Source organism: Puma concolor, chromosome B3, assembly GCF_028749965.1.
Source record: "Puma concolor isolate L17-30 chromosome B3, mPumCon1.1.hap2, whole genome shotgun sequence".
Taxonomy (NCBI): Eukaryota; Metazoa; Chordata; class Mammalia; order Carnivora; family Felidae; genus Puma; species Puma concolor.
The window spans coordinates 37,112,485-37,137,587 of record NC_141672.1 but is presented as its reverse complement, the minus strand read 5'-3'; the positions used below and the strand labels follow the sequence as shown (position 1 = coordinate 37,137,587).

The window sequence follows — 25,103 nt, the reverse complement described above, 5'->3', positions numbered from 1 at the left end:
AGTATCACTTATTAATTTTTTTAATGTTTATTGATTTTTGAGACAGAGAGACAGAGCGTGAGCAGGGGAGGGGCAGAGAGAGAGGGAGACACAGAATCCAAAGCAGGCTCCAGTCTGTGAGCTGTCAGCTCACAGTGCGACGCGGGGCTCAAACTCACGAACTGCTAGATCATGACCTGAGCTGAAGTTGGACGCTTAACTGACTGAGCCACCCAGGAACCTCATCAGGGAATATAACTTAATAAATACTGCTGAAAAGTATTGGTGATTTCCATCTAGACAATCGGGAAAAATCCTGCTACTTAAAAATCTTGCAGATATCACTTTACACCTGTCAGAATGGCTAGAATAAAAAGGATGAGAAATAACAAGTGTTGGTGAGGATGTAGGGGAAAAGGGGAAAAGGACCCCTTGTGCACTGTTGGTAGGAATGCAAAGTGGGGTAGCCACTGTGGAAAACAGTATGGAGGTTCCTCAAAAAATTAAATATAGAATTATCATATGATCCGGCAATTCCACTACTGGATATTTACCCAAAGGAAATGAAAACGCTAATTTAAAAAGATGTATGCACCCTTAAGTTTCTTGCAGCATTAGTTATGATAGGCAAGATAAGGAAGCAACCCAAGTGTCCATCAACAGAGGAAAGGATAAGATAATATCCTTTAAGAAAATAAGAAGATGTGGTATATATACATACACATAATGAAGTATTACTCAGCTATAAAGAAAAGAGATCTTGCCATTTGCAATAACATGGATGGATCTAGAGTATGTAATGCTAAGTGAAATAAGTCAAGGGAAGAAAAATACTGTATGATTTCATTCGTAAGTGGAATTTTAGAAGCAAGACAAATGAACAAAGAGAAAAAAAAAGGGATAAGCAAAAAACCAGACTCTGAAATACAGAGAATGAACGATGGTTGCTAGAGGGTAGGTGGATGGGAAGGATTGGTGAAATAGGTGAAGGGATTAAGAGTACACTTATCATGATGGGCACTGAGAAATGTACAGAATGTTGAATCACTGTATCGTACACCTGAAACTGTTAATGATATTTCAAGTAAAAAACAAACCAAACACAACCAAACTCATAGCAGAATTTCTGTCAGAGGGAACCTTGTTTTTTGTTTCATAAAGCACTCTAGTGGGTCATCTGGTCATGACACGTTAGGTTCCAGGAGCTGATCTGGAAGATGGAAAATGAAAACAAAGAGAGCATTAAGTAATTCTGCATAGCACTGTGGGGGTGATTTGGAGTTTGGGGCTAGCCTAGGAGGAGGGATTGAGAGGTGAACAGGACAGAAAAAGAGGGAGATGAGGAGGGTCTATGGGACTTTGGGAAGCATCAAAGTAACCTGGCAGGGAAGTGGACCAGAAACTCCCGACGGGGGCAGGGAGGGCTACAGAACATCAGAACGATGATGGCGGGGACTGGCTAGATAATTGGTGGAGCCCACTGCAAGATGAAAATGTTCAAAAGGCAGCAAAGGTTGCTGTTAGAGGTACCAAAATACAAAGCTGTTTCCTTTCAACTACAATCCCTTTCTTTATTTGTCATGCTGTTTTTAATTTGCTGTGTAATGTCAAGTCGGGCATAGGGAAACCACGAACACAGATGCTTGCTGGCAGCAGGGGTCCACTTCTGGGACTGTGGTGCATGTGCGCGAAGTCCACTGACTGAAGGCTCCCCCTACACCAGCCTCAGGACCCACATGCGTCACGCCCAAGGCAGCAGTGGGGAAGTCGGACCAGGCATCTCTCTTTCCCAGGTGCCCCTCTGCCCCAACGCATGGTGGACTGAGGAGAGGTAGGAGGTGGAGGGCAGGTCAGTGGGTGAGGGTGGGGAGGAGGCTGGGGACACCAGGCAGAGATGGAAGATCATTGTGGGTCAGCTGAGAAAGGTCCAGAAAGGTCTCCCTGGTCCAGAAAGGCAGGGAGTTGGTGACAGGCAAGACGGAGCCTCAGTCCTGGGCATACCCTCCACTGACCTATCAGACTTCACTTACAAACACCAATTCAAAGATAAAACTATGAAGACTTCAAGATCGTGGCAATGGAGCCCAAAACCCCAAGCGCGGGACCCCTCTGAGCAGAAGGCCCTGTGAAACCTCACTAGTTGCACACCCATGAACCCAGCTCTCCTGACTCATAATCACTTTTCTTCTTTTTATTTAAAAGAAAACGTCCCCACACCTTTATTTCCATACCCTTGGTAGAAAGCTGCTGCACGAACAGCCTTGTGTTGGGCCAGACGTTGCCTTGGCAAATTAAAAGCAAAAGGGACTGCTTTCCTTGTTTGGGTTTATGCCAGCTGAGGGAATGAAACAGTAGTAAGGAGGCAAAGCTAGATGAGACTCAGATTTCAGCATAAACAAGGAATCGGATGAAAGGTGGCCGTGAGAACATAGTCCCACTGGGAGCATGCGGACCTTTTGGGTTTCCAGTCACGCAAGTGACCAGAGCCAAGTGGAGGATTTGGAGACAGCCAGATGGCCAACACTTGGGTTCCCCATTGCATGACTTATGCTTTATGGGAAGCATGTTGAAAATATGTAAAAATCATCTGGGGAAATTTAACAGTCAATTTTTACTGTGTGCATTTCTCTATGCTAAAAGGAAATCTAACTATGGTTTTATGCTCCCTTAATTTGTCACTATTAATCACTGATGACAGGAATCAGCAAACAAGGATGGTAATGGATCTTAGCTCAAGTTCTGGTTCCTACTTCATGCTTCAGCAGCCATGTGACTTGGGGGGAGAAGTTGGTCATATGCCAAGAGGCACTCTCACCAAATAAAGAATATATAATGCATCATTTACAGGAAAAAATTCAAGACAAAGGGGGGTAGAATCTCTTCTGCCTGATCAACCTGACTCTGATCTGAACAAAGTGATGGAGAACATGGGGAAAAGGAGGCAGTAACTAAGTTTAGTTCACCTGTCCAGGCTGAAGGCTTTGAATGAATAAGGAATAAATGATTGATGTCAGTGACTGTTTATTGAATACTTTCCAAGTGTCAGGCATTCTAAGTGATTCTTGTGTGTTATCTCACATAATTGCCACACTGATCCTATGAGGTGGATTATTCCCTATTTTACCAATGAGAAACCTGAGACTCAGAATGGGGTGCACTTATACGTAGAGCCAGTAAATGCTGGAGCCCTGCTTTAAACCCATGTCTATCTGCTTGCAAAGTCCAACCTCTTCAGTCATGTCTTTTGCTAAGAGATGAAACTCTTCTTACCCTTAAATGTGTATATCCAGAAGGTCCCGAAGCTGCTTTGAAGATTTGTTAATAGTTATAACCTAAGATAAATCACTTTTCCAAACACCGGATATAAACCAGAGTCAGTGGAAGGGACTGGTGGTATTACTATTCAAACACCATTCTTTCAATTTGAAGTATTTTACACCAAAGATTGAGGGCTGAGGTCAGTTCTCTCATGCCTCAGTTTATCTTCAAAGTCTTACGCATAGCAGTCACTCAAATACTAAGGAACATAATGCTTAGAGAGAAACCTTGAGAGTGTTGATCATCTTCTTGAAGCTTTTGGTAGCTAACATGACAAAGGGCTGTTTTAGGAAAGATAACTTATGAGGAAAATTTTGGCTATCATTTGTTATTAAGAGTTAATCTGTAATCGGGCGCCTGGGTGGCTCAGTCGGTTAAGCGTCCGACTTCGGCTCAGGTCATGATCTCGCGGTCCGTGAGTTCGAGCCCCGCGTCAGGCTCTGTGCTGACACCTCAGAGCCTGGAGCCTGTTTCGGATTCTGTGTCTCCCTCTCTCTCTGACCCTCCCCTGTTTATGCTCTGCCTCTCTCTGTCTCAAAAATAAATAAACGTTAAAAAAAAAAAATTTAAGAGTTAATCTGTAATTTATTTATTTATCTATTTATTTATTTTAAAAGTTTATGTATATTGAGACAGAGAGAGAGAGAGAGAGAGAGAGAGAGCATGAATGGGGGAGGGGCAGAGGGGCAGAGAGAGAGGGAGAGAGAAAGAATCCCCAGCAGGCTCCCCACCATCAGCACAGAGCCCAGTGTGGGACTCAAACTCACAAACTGTGAGATCATGCGCTGAGTGGAAATTAAGTCAGAAGCTTAACTGACTGAGCCACCCAGGTGCCCTGTTAATGGGCAATTTAAAACAAAATGTTTTTTTTTTAACTTAATCCGAATTTAATAAAATATATGTAAAGCCCCCACCCTGGTATGATGCTTAGAACATAATCTTCGATAACCGGTGGCTGTAATAGTTTTTTATTTTCTTAATTTTTTTCTGCCATATCTCTTTTATTATTATTATTTTTAAAATTTACATCCAAGTTAGTTGGCATATAGTGCAATAATGATACCAGGAATAGAATCCAGTGACTCATCCCCTACATATAACACCCAGTGCTCCTCCCAACAAGGGTCCTCCTTAATTCCCCTTGCCCATTTAGCCCATCTTCCCACCCACAGCGCCTCCAACAACCCTTAGTTCTCTATATTTAAGAGTCTCTTGTGTTTTGTCCCCCTCCCTGTTTTTATATTATTTTTGCTTCCCTTCCCTTATGTTCATCTGTTTTGTACCTTTAATTCCACCTATGAGTGAAATCATATATTTGTCTTTTACTGAGTAATTTTGCTTAGCATAATACACTCTAGTTCCATCCACGTTGTTGCACACATCAAGATTTCATTCTTTTTGATTACCAAGTAATACTCCATTGTGTATATATACCACATCTTCTTTATCCATTCATCCATCAGTGGATATTTGGGCTCTTTCCATACTTTGGCTATTGTTGATAGTGCTGATATAAACATGGGGGTGCATGTGCCCCTTCGAAACAGCACACCTGCATCCTTTGGATAAATACTTATAGTGCAATTGCTGGGTCATAGGGTAGTTTTATTTTTAACTTTTTTGAGGAACCTCCATACTGTTTTCCAGAGTGGCTGCACCAGTTTGCCTTCCCACCAGCAACGCAAAAGGGTTCCTCTTTCTCCACATCCTCACCAACATCTGTTATTGCCTGAGTTGTTTTTTTTAAATTTTTTCTTTTAATGTTTATTTATTTTTGAGAGAGACAGAGACAGAATGCAAGTAGGTTAGGGGCAGAGAGAGAGGGAGACACAGAATCCGAAGCAGGCTCCAAGCTGTCAGCACAGAGCCTGATGCCAGGATCGAACTCATAGAGCTGTGAGATCGTGACCTGAGCCGAAGTCAGACGCTCTAACCGACTGAGCCACCCAGGCCCCCCTAAATTTTTTTTTCCATTTATTTATTTTTGAGAGAGAGAGAGACAGAGCACAACCAGGGGAGGGGCAGAGAGGGAGACACAGAATCCGAAGCAGTCTCCAGGCTCCAAGCTGTCAGCACAGAGCCTGACGTGGGGCTCGAACCCACAAGCTGTAAGATCATGACCTGAGCTGAAGTCGGATGCTCAACCTACTGAGCCACTCAGGCGCCCCCTGAGTTGTTAATTTTAGCCATTCTAACTGGTGTGAGGTGGTATCTCATTATGGTTTTGATTTGTATTTCCCTGATGATGAATGATGTTGAGCGTCTTTTCATGCATGTTGGCATCTGGATGTCTTCTTTGGAAAAGTGTCTATTCATGTCTCTTGCCCATTTCCTCACTGGATTATTTGTTTTTTGGGTGTTGAGTTTGATAACTTCTTTATAGATTTTTGGATACTAACCCTTTATCTGATATGTCATTTGCAAATATCTTCTCCCATTCTATCAGTTGCCTTTTAGTTTTGCTGATTGTTTACTTCCCCATGCAGAAGTTTTTATCTTGATGAGGTCCCAAACGTTCATTTTTGCTTTGGTTTCCCTTGTGGGGACATGTTGAGTAAGAAGTTGCTGCTGCTGAGGTCAAAAAGGATTTTGCCTGCTTTCTCCTCAAGGATTTTGATGGCTTCCTGTCTTATGTTTAGGTCTCTCACCCATTTTGAGTTTATTTTTGTGCATGGTGTAAGAAAGTGGTCCAGGTTCTTTCTTCTGCATGCCGCTGTCCAGTTTTCCCTGCACCACTTGCTGAAGAGACTGTCTTTATTCCATTGGATATTCTTTCCTGCTTTGTCAAAGATTAGTTGGCCGTATGTTTGTGGGTCCATTTCTGGGTTCTCTATTCTGTTCCATTAATCTGAGTGTCTGTTCTTGGGCCAGTACCGTACTGTCTTGATGATTACAGCTTTGTAATATAGCTTGAAGTCTGGAATTGGTTTTCTTTCTCTGGATTGCTTTGGCTACTCAGGGTCTTTTGGGGTTCCATACAAATTTTAGGATTGTTTGTTCTATCCCTGTGAAGAATGCTGCTGTTATTTTGATAGGGTAAAAGAAAATGGTTTTAAACAAAAGTGATTTGAGATGAAATAGTAAACATTTAAAACAGAAGTTATCCAGGTTACCTTCTTCGTATAGCAAGGTAACAGTTCTGCAGGGGGCAAGCCACCAGTCTAGGTCTCCTACCCAAGTCTCCACACTGACTCGCCTGTTACTTCACTGAGGACACAGAAGTCATTCAGGCTCAGTCCAGAAATGTGGCATTTGTCCTCTCCTTCAAGCTCCGTGTGCACCTGTCACTAGGTTCTATTGTCTAAGTATCTCTTGAACCTGTCCCTTTCTTCCCTTTCTCATTGATTCTTCCTGTTTTCACCCATAGTCCAAATACTGTGTTGGTCCCCATGCTCCAATGCAGCCTGCACACTTGGGTGTGATATTTCTGAAATAAAAAGGTGGCGGCTGATACTGAGAAGCAATTGGATCGAGGCAACCAAAGGGGTTTTGAGGCACTACCGGGTGAACACGGGGTGCGGTGTGAAGCCACAAAGAAGCAAGGGTTTGTTTGTTTTACTTTAGGGCATCTGTCTCGCGGTAGGCCACTTATGTTCGTGGCATACAGTGTGGTGGCAAAAGCATGGGTCTGAGGGCTGGAACTGAAGTCTCCCTCCTCACTTTAGGGGTGAGAGACGTGGGTCGGTCTCAGTTTCCTCCCACACCAAGCAGAAATACTGAGGACCCTTTCCAGGGTTAAATGAATTCATCCGCATGGGGAGATCAGCATTCAGCACCGGGTGAGGACTCAGGGCCACAGCCATATAGAGGACTTGCTTGCTGTGCCCTAGGCACTGTCCTGAGTTCCCATATTAACATATTTAATTCTCACAAAGCCACTCAGAACCAGGTACCATTCCCCTCCTTCTACTGGGTAAGGAAACTGAGGTACAGGGAGGTTAAGATCCAAAGGAGTATGAAAAGTTACCAAACTTATAAATGATGCCCGCTCTGTGTTGTGAGTTGCATGAGAAGAAGGCAAGCACTGTTCAAACTCTTCTTGTAAATTCTTCACAAAGAAATAGAACACATTGCTCCCAACATTCCTACTGTTTTAAATAACGGATGTACCATATAAGTATTAGTGTTACTATTTTTTTAGAATTACTGTTTTAAAAAAAATTCCTCTGTATTTAAAACTGACAGTAAGAGAGCCTTTCGTGTTTTGGCAACAAAAAAATTTTAAAGGTCGGAGAACAATTATAATTTTTCCCACTGACTACTGAGGTCACTTGGAATGGTGGCAGCTTACGTGGCCATTTTTGGGGAGGAGGATTTCCTGTACTTCCTCATGGAAAAGTGTGTAACAGACCAACTTTTGTGGTTGCCGTTCCTGTTATTTTAAATTGGGCTAGAATACACATGACATAAAATTTACCATTTTAATCATTTTATGTGTACAATTTAATGACACTAACTACATTGACAGCGTGGTGCAAACATCACCACTATCCATCTCCAGAACTTTTTTTTATCAGACCAAACAAACGCTCTACTCCATAAGCAATAGTTCCTCATTTCCCTCTACCCCTCCTCCCTGCACCTGGTAAGCACCCTTCTACTCTCTGTTTCTATGGATTTGCCTATCCCAGGGACTTTCTACAAAGTGGAATTCATACAACACTTCCTTTTGTGTCTGGCGTATTTCACTGAGCATGATGTCTTCAAGATTCATCCATGCTGCATCCTGTGTTGGCATTTCATTCCTTTTTATGGCCCAGGGAGTAATATTCCCTTGTACATATATGCCACGTTTTGTTTCTCCCCTTGCCTGTTGAGGAACACTAGAGTTGCCTCTACCTCTCCAGCGGTTGTGAATAATGCTGCTGTGAATGTGGGTTTCCTTTAAGAGACTTTTTTTTTTTTTAATTTTTTTTTTCAACGTTTATTTATTTTTGGGACAGAGAGAGACAGAGCATGAACGGGGGAGGGGCAGAGAGAGAGGGAGACACAGGCTCGGAAACAGGCTCCAGGCTCTGAGCCATCAGCCCAGAGCCTGACGCGGGGCTCGAACTCACGGACCGCGAGATCGTGACCTGGCTGAAGTCTGACGCTTAACCGACTGCGCCACCCAGGCGCCCCAAGAGACTTTTAAGAGTAGTTATCTCCAGGGCCACCCAGGGCTGCCTGGGTGGCGCAGTCGGTTAAGCGTCAGACTTCAGCCAGGTCACGATCTCGCGGTCCGTGAGTTCGAGCCCCGCGTCAGGCTCTGGGCTGATGGCTCAGAGCCTGGAGCCTGTTTCCGAGCCTGTGTCTCCCTCTCTCTCTGCCCCTCCCCCGTTCATGCTCTGTCTCTCTCTGTCCCAAAAATAAATAAACGTTGAAAAAAAAAATTAAAAAAAAAAAAAAAGTAGTTATCTCTGGAAAGTGAGATCAGGGCTCGGAGAATACTGATGTTCCTCACGTTAGACCATTCTGTACTATGTGAATTTTTTTAAACTATGAGCACGTGAGTTTTAAAAATAATTACATCAATATTATATAAACTTAGAGAACTTAAAAAATCCTACCATAAAGGATTGGATTAAATGTGTGTGAAGACATCAAGCTTAAAGCCGGTAGATAAGAAGGTGCATGATGCTTGCTACTAACATTGGAGTTAGAATCCCCTCCAGGCAAAGGGCATGGGAGTGCTGTAGGCTGGCAGGAGGATAGGGTTCAAAGGCAGAAAATATGGGGCTGCACTAGAATTTGCTTTGGTGACCCATCTGGAGGCGCTCCATTTTCCCAAGAAACCCAAGGAATGGGGCTGCTCCAAGACCATCCCAGCTTCCCATCTGCACCCCATCTGGGCTTGTCTTCCTTCACTGGCAACACCAGCTCTCAGGCAGCCTGCCATCCTCAAACCCCCTCATCAGAAAGTCCCTGTCCTGGGGCGCCTGGGTGGCTTAGGTGGTTGAGCGTCTGACTTCAGCTCAGGTCATGATCTCATGGTTCATGAGTTTGAACTCCATGTCGGGCTCTGTACTGACAGCTCAGCGCCTGGAGCCTGCTTCAGATTCTGTCTCTTTCTCTCTCTCTCTCTCTGCCCCTCCCCTGCTCACACACTGCCTCGCTCTCTCAAAAATGAATACATGTTAAAAAAATTTTTTTTTAATACAAAAAAGAAAATTCCCTGTCCTGACTCTTATGCCCTTAGGGCCCTGCTGATAATGGCTGTTAGTCATAACAAGTTCCTGTGTGTTCTGGCTATAGAGCTGAAACTATAAATGTCGGAAAAAAAATTTTAAGTATAACAATTCTGTAGCAAAAGCCCTGGCTCTTCTTTTCCAGTGCCCACGAAAGACAGTGCTAACTGATCACAAACATCCTACTGCTAAGCCCAGAAAAGGTCTCAGAACCTTTCTGGAAAAAATTCTACTCTCAATTGTTTGGAGTTGGCGCTTACAGTGAAACCCACTTGTCAGCCCTGTAACCCGAAGAGTGACCTTTTTGGTCTAAATTTTGGGCGTCAGGACGAGGGTGTGGAGGGGAGATTTGGGGAGCAGTCCTTGCAGCACCTCAGAACTCATGCCACAGAGCTTGGGGCTCCTTTTTTGCTGCATCCCAACTGTAGAGCTTGAGACACTGCAATCCTCTCCCAGTTGGGAGATGTGAAGGTCGCCTTGTGAACACTGAGCTCAAAGGCAGGGCTTCAAGGGGCCAGGGCTGGGCCCACCTCCAGACCCCACAGTTCAGCCCCGAGGCATGAAATGTGTTGTGGCATTTTCATGACTTCTGTGCATATTTCGGGGAGGAGCAGGAAGGCTTATAGCCCCAGGTACAGCCATGAGCAGGCCCGGGGGGACCGGCCATGTTGTGTCCATGCTTTCCCCACGCTTTCAGTAAGATTCTCCAGCCCTTGCAGATCCCATCTGGGAGGAAAGCAGAGAAAATTTACCATGAGGAAAAAAAGAAAGAACGAAGAAATAGGGAAATCAAATTGTCTGCTTTTGTCACAATGGAGCATGTTGGCCGTGGGTCTGGCTACACACTTCCTAGATCAAGAAGTGTCCACTGAACCCTGTAAATGGAACCATTAGTACACCACCATTAGCAGTTTTTGAATTCGGTTTTCTAGATCTGGTTGTTTTAGGGCTGGACACGCATCTTTCATAAAGGCTGGCCGTGGGAAGTGAGGCTCTATTAAGGCAGATGCTTAGCCACCGCTAATGACAATGGCAATAAATTAAAAGGGGAGTAATTATTGAGACTTTACTGTGTGGCAGGCAAGGTGCTAAGGGTTTTATGTTTCTTTACTTAATCCTTACAACAACGCTCAGAGGTAGGAACTACTGTCATCATTTTACCGATGAGGAAATGGAGGTTTATAGAAGGTAAGACATTTACCTAAGGTGACTCCTAGGGGAAGATACAGAGCACAGATCAGAATCTACGTATTATAGACTCTGGATCCCTCAGCCACTAGGCCACCTGAAAAATGACTTTCTCCTGTAAAGCTTTTTTTTTTTTTATTAAAAAAAATTTTTTTTTTAACGGTTATTTATTTTTGAGACAGAGAGAGACAGAGCATGAACGGGGGAGGGTCAGAGAGAGAGGGAGACACAGAGTCCAAAGCAGGCTCCAGGCTCTGAGCTGTCAGCACAGAGCCTGACGCGGGGCTCGAGCTCACGGACTGCGAGATCATGACCTGAGCCGAAGTCGGATGCTTAACCGACTGAGCCACCCAGGCGCCCCTCCTGTAAAGCTTTTAATGATAACTCTGTGAACATGATGGGCAGCTCTCTGGTGGCTTATGCTGGAAAGCATTCCACTCCACTAACACTGGGCATTGCCTTCGAGAGTCCCTTTCCTTCCCCCTCCATTCTTCCTCCTCCTTCCCTCCTTTCCCTCCCCTATCTCTACCTGTCTCCAGCTTAGACCCCCTAGTCCATCCCTTTCCCCCAAACGTGTGCTGACCCATGTGAATGGGGACCCTCACTCTGCTCAGCTGGCTGGGCAAACCTTGCAGAGTGTGGGCATCCTGGTGCTTGCCAACAGCTTTATGTCCTCCAGGTGCTTCTGATGGACCTTGAGGAGCAAGGACCCTGCCTCTTCCTGCTCCATCAGCAGCCTGGCAATGTCCACCACAGTGCCTGGGTGCCTACTGGGCTTGAAGCTTTCAGCCTGGGGCTCTGGTGGCATCAGGGAAAAGGGGCCAAAGAGGTAGGTGAGGCCCCTTCCCCGCAGCAGGTGAGCAGGCCCGGAAGAAGTGGTGGTCTTACTCTGTGATCCCTGGGTCTAGGAAGTGTTTGTGGCGGGGGCAGCAGGTGACTTCCTCCTTGGGGAGGGTGACTGAATGAGCAGCAGCCAACAGCGTGGGAGGCCAGAGGAACAGAAGGGTCCGATTTCACTTTCCATGTCTCCACACGCTCTCCAATGTCTCCCAGCTGAAAGCAGTTGGCTGTGGCCTCCCAGGCCAGCCCCTACAAGTAATTGGAGCTTTTTGGCTTGTGGTGCCTTTCACTTTCCCAATCAGAAGCTGCTTCCCTTGTGCTGCAGCTTTCCTGTTCTGCATGTCTGTGGGTCCTCTGCACCCTGGGCTGGAGACTGGGGGAACAAGCAGAGGTTTATATTACTATTCCACGCGTCCAAGGGGCTCCGAATTTGGCTGATGGGGATCTTTGACAATTGCCTTGTCCTAACTGCTGTGCTGGCCCCCACATGAGGGATGTGATGATGGCTGCTTCCCACAATGATCCTACTGACCCAACAGAGCTCCTTGGCTCCCAGAACTGGGGGAGGGGCCGGAAGTCTGGTTTCCTGAAGGAAGGACTCCAAGAAGTTGGCAGGGTGACATTGTCTGAGTCACATCTCAAGAGAATTTGGGAGAAGAAGTGCTTTTCTGAAACTTTTCTTGGCGGAAAAGTAGACTGCATTCAATAGGGTGTGGCGGGGCGGGGGTAGGAGGAAATGGTGGGGAGGCTGTACTTTTCCAGGGGTAGCCTCACTGATAGGTGACATCTGAGCTGTACAAAGAAGAGAATTGGAGATAAGGGATGAGCTGGACATCCTGGGTTCTGGTGGTGACCGCTGAAAAACAGAATTAAATTATCCCGGTGGTCTCTGTCCTTGGATTGGTTTTCTGTGTCTACATTGACTTCTGCCCCTGGAAGAGGAGGGCTGTGTGCATGGTTATGGTGGGGGAGCTGGAGGGATCCTGTCCCATTTTGAAGTAGGTTCTGGAGCCCTGGACTGGAATCGGAGAATGCTGTTCTTGGGTGCTGGGACATGAGCCTACAGAGAAAGACGATATCACAAGAAGGTGATGTGCTTCGTCAAAAGCCGGAGATGGCCCAACACCTCACCTAGATGGAAGATTCGATGAGGGGATCCTGGTCAAGAGATGGGAAAAGTCCTCGGGATTAGCCACTTGGAAGCCTAGCTTACGCTGAGGGAAGGGCGGTCCTGGCTGGTGGGCGCTGAGTTTGGAAGGGCCGCTGCAGGACCATGGAAGTTTAGAGAAGAGAGGGCCCCCGAGGGGGGTAGGAAACCAACGAGAACCATCTCTGCCAAGCCCAGCTGATTGTCGCTGCTGCAGCTTTCTTGAGTGTGGCCCTGCTTCAGGAGCTCCTGGTCTCTCAGTACCATTCCCTAAGCACCTGCAAAGCTTTCTTTTACAAACGTCCTCGGAACACACAGCCCCCTCCTCAAGCTCAAGGTAGAGGCACTTGCCAGAGGCCAAAGTTCCAGGGGAGTGACGGAGCTGGGATTCAAGCTGAAGTCAGCCTGGGTCCAAAGCCCAGATTTTCTACTGTGGACACTAGTGACCTCCCACACACATGACGGACTCTCAAGGAATATGACTGGACTTGTCCTCTGGATGGGGCTGAACCCTCCTTTAGGAGACAGGAGTCACTGAGACCTTTCTCTTGTGCAGCGAGAAGACCAACGAAATGGGTGTCCCTCTCTGCCCCTTGCACTTAAGTGCACCTGGAGAGAAGTGGTGAGAAGCTGCTGCTGCACTTGTACGCATTTTTTTGAATTTTTTAAAAAAATTGTCTTTTAATGTTTATTTATTTTTGAGAGACAGACAAAGTGTGAATGGGGGGACGGGACTGGGGGGGGGGTCATGGAGAGAGAGATACAGAATCCGAAGCAGGCTCCAGGCTCTGAGCTTGAACTCATGAACTGCAAGATGACCTAAACCAAAGTCAGAAGCTTCACCGACTGAGCCACCCAGGTGCCCCTGTTTGTCATACGCAGTTAAGGGAAGAGGGCTCACCATTGGTTTTCATCACCATCTAGCCTGAAACATCTGGAGTGGAAATATTTAGCCACAAGCTCGGCTAGCACCTAGTCAGAAGTGACTTTTGGGACTCGGCTCCTAGGACACATTCTCCTAACAATGCACTTTAAGTCCCATGAGCATCTGCCCCTGCCCAGGGATTCAGAGACCTGAGTCTCTAGGTTGGGCTGGAACACTGAAGAAGTGAGGGTGAGGTGGGCTCAGGCAGGAGGCGCCAGCTGCCTGCCACCGTCACTGCAGACGAGAGGAGACCCAGACAGTTTCTGACAGCCAAGAAACACCTGTTTTAGGGCAGAAGCGAGAGGTAATCTCGGTAACGTGGATGGAAAGATGACATTTTGTCAGATACCGAGAGAGCCCAGAGGAGCAAATTTGCATTCTTGTTCTACATGGGTTCCTCTGGTGATTCATGGGCCAGCCACCGAAAGATGTGTGAGGTTTTCAAAAGTATTTCCTACAGCAAATGCAGTTCCACGTTGTAAAGGGCCTGAACACAAGCGGTTTAATAATACGGCTGTAGCAGTGGATGCCTTACTAAGCCAAAAGCTTCCCTCCTTTAACTTAAAAAAAATTTTTTTTAACATTTACTTATTTTTGAGGGACAAAGAGAGACAAACCACGTGCAGGGGAGGGACACAGAGAGGGAGACACAGAATCCAAAGCAGGGTCCAGGCTCTGAGCTATCAGCACAGATGTTTACTATTTCATCTCAAATCACTTTTATTTAAAAACCATTCTATTTTACCCTATTAAAATAACACCAGCATTCTTCACAGGGATAGAACAAACAATCCTAAAGTTTGTATGGAACCCCAAAAGACCCTGAATAGCCAAAGCAATCCAGAAAAAGAAAACCAGTTCTGGACTTCAAGCTATACTACAAAGCTGTAATCATCGAGAGAGTATGGGACTGGGACAAGAACAGACACTCAGATCAATGGAACAGAATAGAGAACCCAGAAATGGACCCACAAATGTGTGGCCAACTAGTCTTTGACAAATCAGGAGAGACTATCCAATGGAATGAAGACAGTCTCTTCAGCAAGTGGTGTTGGGAAAACTGGACAGCGACATGCAGAAGAATGAACCTGGACCACTTTCTTACACCATGCACAAAGATAGACTCAACTGAGCCAGCCAGGCACCCCCTGTCTTTTAACTTTTAAAAATTTATTTTGTAAAGGAGGCCAGGCAAACAAGGTGATCCATAAGTGCGGATAATCTTTCCAAACTGGTTTGCAGAGTACAAAGTTTGAAGGTCTCTATCAGGAAGAACAGGTTCTATTTCTAAGATCTCCTCATTTGGGGAGCTAACAGGCCCCTCTGCCTTGTTTCTAGTGAGAGACTAAGTCTGCCTTCTTTCCTATGGCCAGGATGGAGAGAGACACTGTAGCAGGTCTGAGGGTAGGTTAGAGAGGAGGACACTGCCCTGAGCCATAAGTGCGCCCACCCTCTCTGGTAACCAAGGCATAGCTATACAGATAGGAAAAGGAGACCTAGGGAAAATACCAAATGTGCATAGTGGTGAACTCTGAGTGATTCTTACTTATTTTTTTTTTATTCAAATGTATTTTTCAAGCCGTCCACAAAGAATTCGTGTTCTTTTTAAAATGAGAAAAAACAGAGTAAATACCTCTTTCCAGCAGGAAAATAACCATTTATCTAACATTCTGATTTATGAAGTCTTTTTCGCACACATTTTAATTTCGTTCTCTCGACAGCACTGATGACTATTTCTGTTTAGGTTTTAGAACACAAGCCTCGAGAGGTTTAGAAACATTCTCAAGGGCATACAACTCCAAGTGGCCGAGTCAGAATGGAAGCCAGTCTTCTTCCTTTGGTTTTATCGTCTGCTCAGATACTAGGGTCTTGGAATGGGCGGACTGAGGCTGCAGGCAGAAATTGAGGGCAGATTGGGGGAGAAAGGAAGGGGAACAGCTAATCTCATGGGAGGTGGAGGTATGGGGCTGGTGTTCAGATAGCTGGGGTCATGAGATTTTGGGGTTTATGTGGTGGGCTCCAGGATTATTTCTGGGATGAGTAGAAAGCATGCCTTAAGGGGTGCCTGGGTGGTTCAATCGGTTAAGCGTCCAACTCTTTTCAGCTCGGGTCATGATCTCAAGGTTTGTGAGTTCAAGTCCCGCACTGGGCTCTGTGCTGACAGTGTGGAGCCTGCTTGAGATTCTCTCTCTCTGCCACTCCCCCCTCAAAAACAAACATTAAAAAGAAGAAGGAGGAGGAAGAGGAGAAGGAGGAGGAGAAGAAAGCACGCCCTCAACAGCTGGGTCCTCTGGGGCTCCTGGCAGCTAGCTGGGCTTACCTCTCTAGCTGGGGACATTTGAGAGCTGCTCCCTGAGGCCATGTGTGGACTCATGCATTCCTCCTCCTTTCCTGGGCCCAAGACAGGCCTTCTTTCTTGGGCTTTATATAAAGTGAGTGGCAGGGGCGCCTGGGTGGCTCAGTCAGTTAAGCATCCAACTTGGGCTCAGTTGATGATCTCATGGTCTGTGGGTTCGAGCCCCCCGTCAGGCTCTGTGCTGACAACCCAGAGCCTGGAGCCTGCTTCAGTTTCTGTATCTCCCTCTCTCTCTCTGACCCTCCCTGCTCACGCGCACTCTCTCTCTCTCAAAAATAAAAGTAAACGTTAAAAAAAAAAAAAAAATAAAGTGAGTGGCTTGTAGTCCAGGGTAGGCCACCCTCCTCACACCAGAAAATCCAGGGCTCGGCCAGGAGCCAGGAGGTGCCCTCTGCTGGGGTGGGAGCTTCTGGGCTGAGGCGAATCCAGTCTCTGGGGAGGGAATTTGGAGGCGAAGACAGGAAGGTGATGTCAGAAGGATGTTCTCTTTCAGGGCTGGTCATGATGTTCAGGGCAGTCCCTCTTTCTTTGGTTGATTAGAAATGAGAAAGCCTGAGTCTCTGCGAGAACTGGGTTGAGTGATAGACAAGAAATTTGGGACATGGTGCAAAACCTAGATGTAGTAATTGGTCCCCCAATTACTAACAGGGAAATGGATCTAAACTATACTTAGAACCATTTTGTGGAAGAGCTATTGCTGTTTGGTATTTTCCAGTTAGTCAGAACTATACCTCTTTTCCTTTGTAAGTGTTTTCACTCTGCTTAAAATATACCTCCTCTTTGGTTTTGTGTGTTAATTTTGTATCCACTCAATACAAATTATGCTTGCTCCGTGATGTTTTCCCTTATAGCCATCCTCCGCCCGGGTCTTTCTTATCTAAATGTCTGCACTCTGTAATCAAGTTCTTAAGCAAATGATTTTCAGTTTTCAACAAAGTTGCAAAGACATTACAGAGAATGCCTGCATGCCTCTCACTCAGTGTCCCTGAAGATTAACTCTTAAATAACGGTGGCACATTTGTCCAAACTAAGAAATTAACAAAGGTAGAATACTATTGACTAAATTACAGACTTGATTCAGAGTCCACTGGTTTTTCCACTGACATCCTTTTCTGTCTCAGGATCCAATCCAGGATACTACATTGCATTTAGTAACCACACTTTTTAAATCTTATGTTGTTAGTTGTGACTCATGTATCACTTTTTATCTTGCATTTGACTAATCTGTAGACATTTATTCATCTACCAGACTACTGTTACCTCGAAGGTAGGAGTCCTGACAGGTCTGATTCATTTTGTTACCCTGAAGTGACTTGAACTGATTATATACTTAATAAATATTTTAAAGTTGTTATATATAAAATAAATTATAGAGAAAAAAAAAAAAGAAATGAGAAGGCCTGGAAAGGGGGAGGGATGGAATGGAAGGAGAAATGGACTTCTGGCTGGAGCCACCTGTAGATGTTGAGGGGACCTTGGCTGGCACCCCTCATTCTCTGTTTGGGGCCAGCCTTGCTGGGGCGGGGGGGGGGAAGGCTGATCTGTCCCTGCTCATTGATGTGCACCAGCTGGAAGAATTCTGGGGTCTAGTTGGTTGGGAAGGAAGATGAGAGGGTGTATTTTCTCTAGACATAAAAGAAGTGGTATGTTGGAGCCAGCTCCTACCAGTTCGTGCAAGGCCAGTTGTTAAATTTTCAAGAACCTTGTGAATCATCATGTTGGTAGCTTGAAATTGGTCATAGTGGGAGTATTTACACCATGGAAATTGGCAAACACTACAGACCATGGCTTCCCTGTGTCAGAGAGCTGGTTGTTAAACATTTACACACATGCCCATGAACGGGAGTACCATGACCTCATGATTTGGGGTATCCTGTGCTCTTTTGAAGGAGATGATGACAACAGCACCTGGCTTTGGTCTCCTTTCCGTGATGTCATGATGGGAAGTGGGGTCACCCTTGCCTGTGGTTTCTCTGCTTTTCTTTTCCTATATTTAAGTCACAGAGGCTCGTATCTAACTAAGCCTTATATCAGCTTATATCTTCTTATATATAAATCCAGGCTTGGCTGGAAAAGGACCTTCCCTGTCCTCCATTCCTATACTCTAGACCATGTGACAGCTAGTGCAATGCCCAGGACAAAGTAAGGTGCTCCAGAAATACTTGTTCAAGGGGTCAGAGCGGTCAATGTCACCTGCAGTTAGAATTGCATAGTTTTCATGACTCTTGTCAGCAGGGGGCGCTGCAGGACTAATGATGTGTCTTGAGCCCCAATTTCCTTCTACACTCTCTTTCAAAGAATCAAAATCCATGAATTTGAATGAATTAAAAAATTAAATTTGTGATTTTTAGACAAAGCACCAATTTGGGGGAAAAACTGTAGTGTTCAAGTGATCACAGTGAACATTGCTGGGCCACTTTACAATTTACAAAAAGCACTTGGCCGACATCACCTTGTGTAATTCTCAAGAGGATCCTGCCAGGCAGGTGGAAGATAAATACACGTGTGTGCTCTGGAGTCAGCGCATCTGGGCTTCAGATCCTGGCTTCCGCAATTCCTGACTCTCTGACTTTGGACAGGTCACAAAACCTTCCTGTGCTCTGGTGATAACACCAGTACTTGACCTCCGGGCTTGGTATGAAATGAAGGGATGCACACGAAGCACTTAACAGGCTGCTTTGTAGGTAATAAGCACTCTGCAGCTGTTAGCTCTTATGGTTCTTGTCACAACACCAGGCACCTGATCTGAACATGAAGGAAACATTCAAGGTCATATCACCAGTAAGGGCAAAGCCAGGACAGAAGGCCCATCTTTCTCAACCCAGGGTCTCTGCCTCTGGCCGCTACCCGTGCCCAGCTGTCACTGCTGACAAACCTCCTGTGCTAATAATGCTCTTCGTTCCTGTTAGTGCTTTAAAAACCACTTTTTTTTTTTAATTTTTTTTTTCAACGTTTATTTATTTTTGGGACAGAGAGAGACAGAGCATGAACGGGGGAGGGGCAGAAAGAGAGGGAGACACAGAATCGGAAACAGGCTCCAGGCTCTGAGCCATCAGCCCAGAGCCTGACGCGGGGCTCGAACTCACGGACCGCGAGGTCGTGACCTGGCTGAAGTCGGACGCTTAACCGACTGCGCCACCCAGGCGCCCCTAAAAACCACTTTTTAAAGGATTCCATCTTGAAATCCTATTTATGCTATTACTTTGCTTAGTAACTCACTTTTTTTTAAAAAGGATGTATTTATTTTTGGAAGAGTGCAAGCGGGAGAGGGGCAGAGAGAGGGGGACAGAGGATCAGAAGTGGGCTCTGAGCTGACAGAGGAGAGCCAACGTGGGGCTCAAACAAACCGGGAGATCATGACCTGAGCTGAATTCTGACGTTCAACCGACTGAGCCACCCAGGTGCTCCAGTAACTCACTTTTCTTAAAGAGCTTACAGTTACCTGCAGCCCATCCTCTCCAGGGCTCATGATTTGAATCCGAGGGCTCAAAATCAGGGAGGTTGGCTGTCCTGGGGAGTTTAAGCCTGGCTTTATGAACTCAAATGACTTCAGGTGTGATAAGATAGGAGAGGTGGGGATTCGGATCCTGTCTGAAGCAGGAAGTGGACGTGCAGGCAGAGTATGATTAAATTTGCTGATTTTTCAGGAAAAGCAAGGCCTCCAGATTAAAAAAAAAATTTTTTTTTTAATGTTTATTTACTTTTGAGAGAGAGAGAGACAGAGCTCAAGAGGGGAAGGGCCAGAGAGAGAGGGAGACACAGAATCTGAAGCAGGCTCCAGGCTCTGAGAGGTCAGCACAGAGCCCCACGCGGGGCTCGAACTCACGAACTGCAAGATCATGACCGGAGACGAAGTTGGATGCTTAACCGACTGAGCCACCCAGGCGCCCCATGGCCTCCAGATTTTTATGTAAAATATTCCAATCGATAAATCTTGTCAACGAATTTTAAGTTTTATAAAAAAACACTCTGGGGACTAAAGCAAACATGTTTGTAGGCTGTATCCGGCTCTGTGGCCACCAGATAGCAATCACTGCATACAATTTACAAAAAGTACTCAGCCTACACCATCCTGGGGGTGGGACAGGTTGTTGTGGCCCAAGGGCAGTGTTCCCAGGAGCAGCAAGGGTAATCCCACTTCAGTTTGGAGATCCTTGTCTAAAGCCAGTGTATTTTGCTCAATTGATCATTTTCTCCCTTCAGCTGAGTTAAGTAGCTGCCTTTGCTCTTTCTGTAAAGAATCAATTCCTTGTGTAAGTAGCATTGGATGCTTCTGGGTGGAGGATTAGAATGACTGGAATCTATCTGCAATCCTGTCATGTGACTCCAGACCAGTCTCAGACCCTTCCTACTCGCTCTCCCTCCAACACACTATGCAACTGGGTTTCCACTCCTGTAAGACCAACAGTGCCGTTCTCCCGTCTATTTGGAGTCTTGTGTAGAGAAGGAGACCCCGCTCTCTAAGTGCCAGGCCAGAAGCCTCCTAATTGGTCTACATTAGATCTCCCCACGCCCACAATCGGAGTTAGTGTTTTCCTTGCTCATTTGTTCTTAAACATTCAAGAACCTTCGGAAACATACATACCTGCGGCGTAGCCCACGCGGTGAGTCAAGGCGGGTACAAGAAGTGTGTCATTTCAGGTCCTTTGAGAAAGAGATGCTGAGGTGAAAGTACGTATGTAATACACGTACCTGGAAGAACACCTGAGAAGGCTGAAGGGTGAGGGAGGAGGGCTAGGTAAAGAGAGCCTTCAGGCAGCCATGCAGGCCTCACGCTCACCAGAGGAGAGAGGACATGAAAGAGGCTTGGGTAGGAAGAAAGCACAGCTCCAAGAAAGTTATGGCCAGGCAGCTGGGAAGCCCAAGAGCCGGGGAGTCCCCACTGGGCAGGCCTGGCTGGGCTCTTGGACTGCTGCTGTGCTCGGGGAGAGCAAGGCCTCGGTGGGATCCCCAAGGCACCATGTTGCTGGCGGTTGTTAGCTCACCACACCCTTGTAGCACGTCCTCTCTCCAAGGGAGACCTAAGCTGTGCTCTCTCATGACTGCCACAGCCGGCCAGATTCCTGCGATTCCATAAATGTGTGATATTACATGTTTCTACACAAGAAGAGGGAGCAGAGCGTGGGGTTTCAGTTAGTCCTAGGTTTGTGGCTCCATCACTGCGCTGTGACCTCAGGGCAAGGACCGGAACTTCTTCACCTGTTCAGTGAAAATAGTGAAAGTGTCTCTCCCATGGAGCTACTCTGAGGATTATGATGGAATTTAGGAAAGTGCTCAACACAGTGCTGAACACCTCGCAAGTGCTAGATAGATATTTTTACTTTGGGACGTACTAGGAGACGAAATGCAGGCCAGCCGCCCAACAGCATTTGCTTTCTTTTGCTTTGTAGCAGTTATATCTTCTAGAATGACATTGTTAAGGTGAGTCTGGTCACAGGGTCAAGGGAGGATGCATTTATGGACAATGGCCACTGGAGGCACTCTCCCACCGACCCTGTGAGGTAGCTTCTATTGTTATATGCCTGTTGTACAGATGAGCAAACTGAGGCTCAGAAAGGTCTTGTGATTTGGTGGAGCAAGTGACTCAGGTATGACAGATCAGAGCATTGCATTGCATCCCCAGGGTTCAAGGAAGGGCAGAAGATCCAATCCGATGTAATGAGACTGACTGGGGCAACTGCGAAGACGTCGGGCTCTTTCACTAAGGGACGTGGAGGGTGTGAGGCTGGTTTGCTGAAGTTGTCTTAATCTCCACAAAGCTAAGCCCCTCTGAGAATGAGGCCGATGCAGAAGAGGTTGGCTGGCTAACCCAACACCCATTCACCTCCTTTCTCTGATACCTGTGCTGGAGGAGGTTGCTAATTGTCCTGCCATACTCCTCCCCTTATTCATTTTAGTAACAGAACTCCCCAAGTTTTGGCTGGGCACATGGCTATGCACACGGTACATTTCCCAGGTTCCCTTGCAGCTAGTTGTGACCACGTAACTAGACTCTGGCCAATGGGACGGGAGCAGAAGAGATGATGAGCGAAACTTCTGTATCACAGCCTTAGAAGGAAGCTTCTTGCCCTGCTCTTCTATTCTCCCCTCCCAGCTGGGAAAGGACAACAATGGAGTAACAAAGCAGACCCTCTGGTGAAGGGGCTGACCCATCCCACATTCCTGGGTATGGCTTCTCTTTGACGTACAAACAAACAAAAAATGGCCTCTACTCTAGGGGCCAGGAAAAACTAAAAATATGCTTTCCTAGCCTTCTGGTGGTACTGATGTGTCAAATCAGCTGGAAGCAGAGATCGACTGGGGGCTCTGGGGAAAGATTTGCTTTTCTAGATAAAAGAATCAGATACAGCTACTTCTTTCTGCCTTGAATGCCTGCAGCCAGAGCAGTCCTCCTGTGACCTTAACGATGGTGGAATTGAAATGAAGAAAGAGGTTGGGTTCTTGGTAAGATTAATGAGCCGCTGCATAGTAAAGTCATGGGTGGCTATCCTGGGCTACCTGTTATATGCGGGGGAAAAAACCCCTCTCCCTGGACTTCTTACGTGAGAAAAATAAACCGCACTTCACGGAAGCCTCCATTAGCTGAGTTTTATGTTATGACAGCCCAAATGCCAAGACGTCAGTAGAACTTGGTGTGACACAGAGCCCAGATGTTGATGATGTCACTGGCCCCCGTGAACAGCTGTGCCTGAGACCAGCCCTTGGACTTTTCAGTTATGAGAGAAAGTAAGTTCTCTTTGTGCTTAACAGTTTAGGTTGGGTTTTCTGCTGCTCCAGATGGAAAGGCTCCTGAGACAACTATTCACAAAGAGCCAAGTGGACTGACTGAATGTTCACCTCCGCTCGGTCCCTCCACCAAATTTTAAGGCAAAAAGATGAGAAAATTAAAGGAAGGAAGGAAAGCAGAAGGGATGAAAGAAAAGGAAAGAATGACAAATCAACAGGAGGTCAGTATGCTTTTAGAGTTCCTTGCTCAGAAACCTGGGTCCTAGTTTCCCTCGCTCAGGGGGTTTTCTGCTGCTAGGGAACTGCCCCTGACACCGTGTGAGCACCCTGACTGCAGTGAGGAGCGTGACTCAGTTTCCCATTCCAAGCAACCCGGTACCATATTTCTGGGGCTTTTCATTCTCCTTTACTCTTCCTTAGATGCGGCATGGCCCAAGCTAATTAATCCGTGTCCTGACCAAGCCGGTTGTTTCCCCAGGTTACCCTTAAATCCACGGGCCATAACCCTCCTGTACTTACTGATCTCCAGGGCTTTCATCACTTCTGAGAATGGACCGTTTAGTCCAATCTTGGTGCAGGCCAGCATTAATAGGCAATTGCCACAGGGAGACAATACAGGAAGAAAAATGGCTAAAAATATACAGTGAATCACAGAAAATTACATCTCTTAAAACCCACAGTGTATTCCTATTGCCATAGCAACCCCCTGGCTAGTGAAGACAGAGCTGATTTATCACAGGCTTTCCCCAGCACTCAATTCTGCCGGAAGCTCCTCCAGCCTGTGGTGCGAGACCCAGTGAGGAGAGGGAGGGGACATCACAAACCCAGGGTTTTCTCTCCTTTCTTTCCATCCCTTCCAGGGGTGTTGCTGTGGTGAGGAGACCTCAGTTCCTTCCACACAGCCCGTGTTTTCTCCCAGGCTGTTTTCTGAGATGAAGGTGACTGTTCTAACCTCTGACGAAATGTCCTGCATTCTGTCCACACTAATGCCTGTGACAGCAGAGGGTTGCTCCCTAGAGGGGTCAGTGTGCAAGGGGGACATGAGGAAGTTGCAGGTGCCACACCACTCTCAAGGATGACGAGAAAAGAGGCTTTTCTCTCTCCTCTCCTCTCCTCTCCTCTCCTCTCCTCTCCTCTCCTCTCCTCTCCTTTCCTGTTTCTCTCCACCTCCCTGACTCTTCTCTCTCCTCTATTTCCTTAGTGGGTTTATTGTGAAGTGGACTGGCCTCACATTGAGACCAGGAGGTGGGAGAAGGAGTCAAGCCTTGACTTACAAAATGAGTCTGGTGTATAGAAAGACAATGAAATGTATGTTCATAAGCCTTTTGTTACTCCATTGGAACTCTAAATGTCACTGGCATATACTGTGGGTTTTATCATAATATTAAAAAATGACATTCTTGTGTGTGACTTAAACTTCCACAACTTAGAGAAATATTCTGGGCCAGAGTTCTGGAGCATCTGCCCTCAAAAATAGCCCTGCCTGGACATGTCACAAGGACAAAAGGAGACAGCTGGAAGGAGCTCCCACTGGCCAAATCTGGGACCATTTGAACTTTGAAAAAAAACGTAGTAGTGGTTTAAAATCTACGGAATAAAATAAGAAATATACATCCATACTGATGTAAATGAATACATAAATGGTGGAAAAGAAAAAGCCCTTTCGTATGGTAAAATTTCAACTACTAAGCATGGACGAAATAACAGTGTTAGAAAATTCTCATTTGGCAACTTTCGTAGCAATAATTGATTCAGGCAAGAACTGGCAATGGATGTATAGAGGGTCAAAGTTTGATGAGAAACAGTATATTTATACAATCTCAAAGTGTCTCCTTATAAAATGCTTGTTGATTTCAAAGGGAAAAATAATAGCTTGAGAGTGGAGAGGGTTGGCAGACCCCGCCTGAATCAGGTATCAAAGTTAACATCACAAGGGGACAGATCAACATCCTGTATCTCCTGATGTGACGTGCTAAGGAGGACATAACATCACCTCTGTGGTATTCCTGCCAAACATGTACAACCCGAATCTTATTGTGAGGAAGCATCAGACAGTCTCCAAATGAGGGACAGTCTATTCAATAAATGGCTTAGATTCTTCAAAATATCAGCATCGCGAATGACAAAGACTGAGGAAGTATCCTAACTGAAGGAACCTAAAGAGACATGACAATGGGTAATCTTGGATTGGCTTCTGGAGCAAGACAATTTTCTCTTTTGCTATAAAGAACATTGTGAGAAGAACTGACGACATTTGAAAAAGATACGTAGTTTAGATAATAGTATTACATCAATATTATTTTCCTGATTTTGATAATGTATTGGGGTTAGGAAAGAAAATGTCTTCTTCTTTTTTTTTTTTTTTTAGAAATGCATGCTTAAGTATTTAGGGATAAAGGGGCATCATATGTTCAAGTTATTTGCAGCTAGTTCAGAAAAAAGTATATAAAGAGAGAA

The 25,103-nt window shown here is 45.9% G+C and overlaps 2 long non-coding RNA genes across 3 annotated transcripts in view; one reads left to right on the top strand and one right to left on the bottom strand.

Moving 5' to 3' along the window:
- The window catches only part of LOC147579901 (uncharacterized), a 52,587-nt gene that overhangs the window by 21,341 nt on the left and 6,143 nt on the right, over positions 1-25,103 (top strand). The gene's annotated exons all lie outside the window — the stretch shown is intronic.
- On the bottom strand, positions 11,225-23,260 carry LOC147579902 (uncharacterized). 2 transcript variants are annotated; one of them, XR_015251841.1, is made up of 3 exons: positions 23,166-23,260; positions 20,506-20,564; positions 11,225-12,552 (listed from the first exon to the last, which is right to left on the bottom strand). It is a non-coding gene; the product is annotated as an uncharacterized LOC147579902 (long non-coding RNA). The 2 variants fall into 2 exon arrangements; XR_015251842.1 differs by having other exon boundaries at positions 11,225-12,284.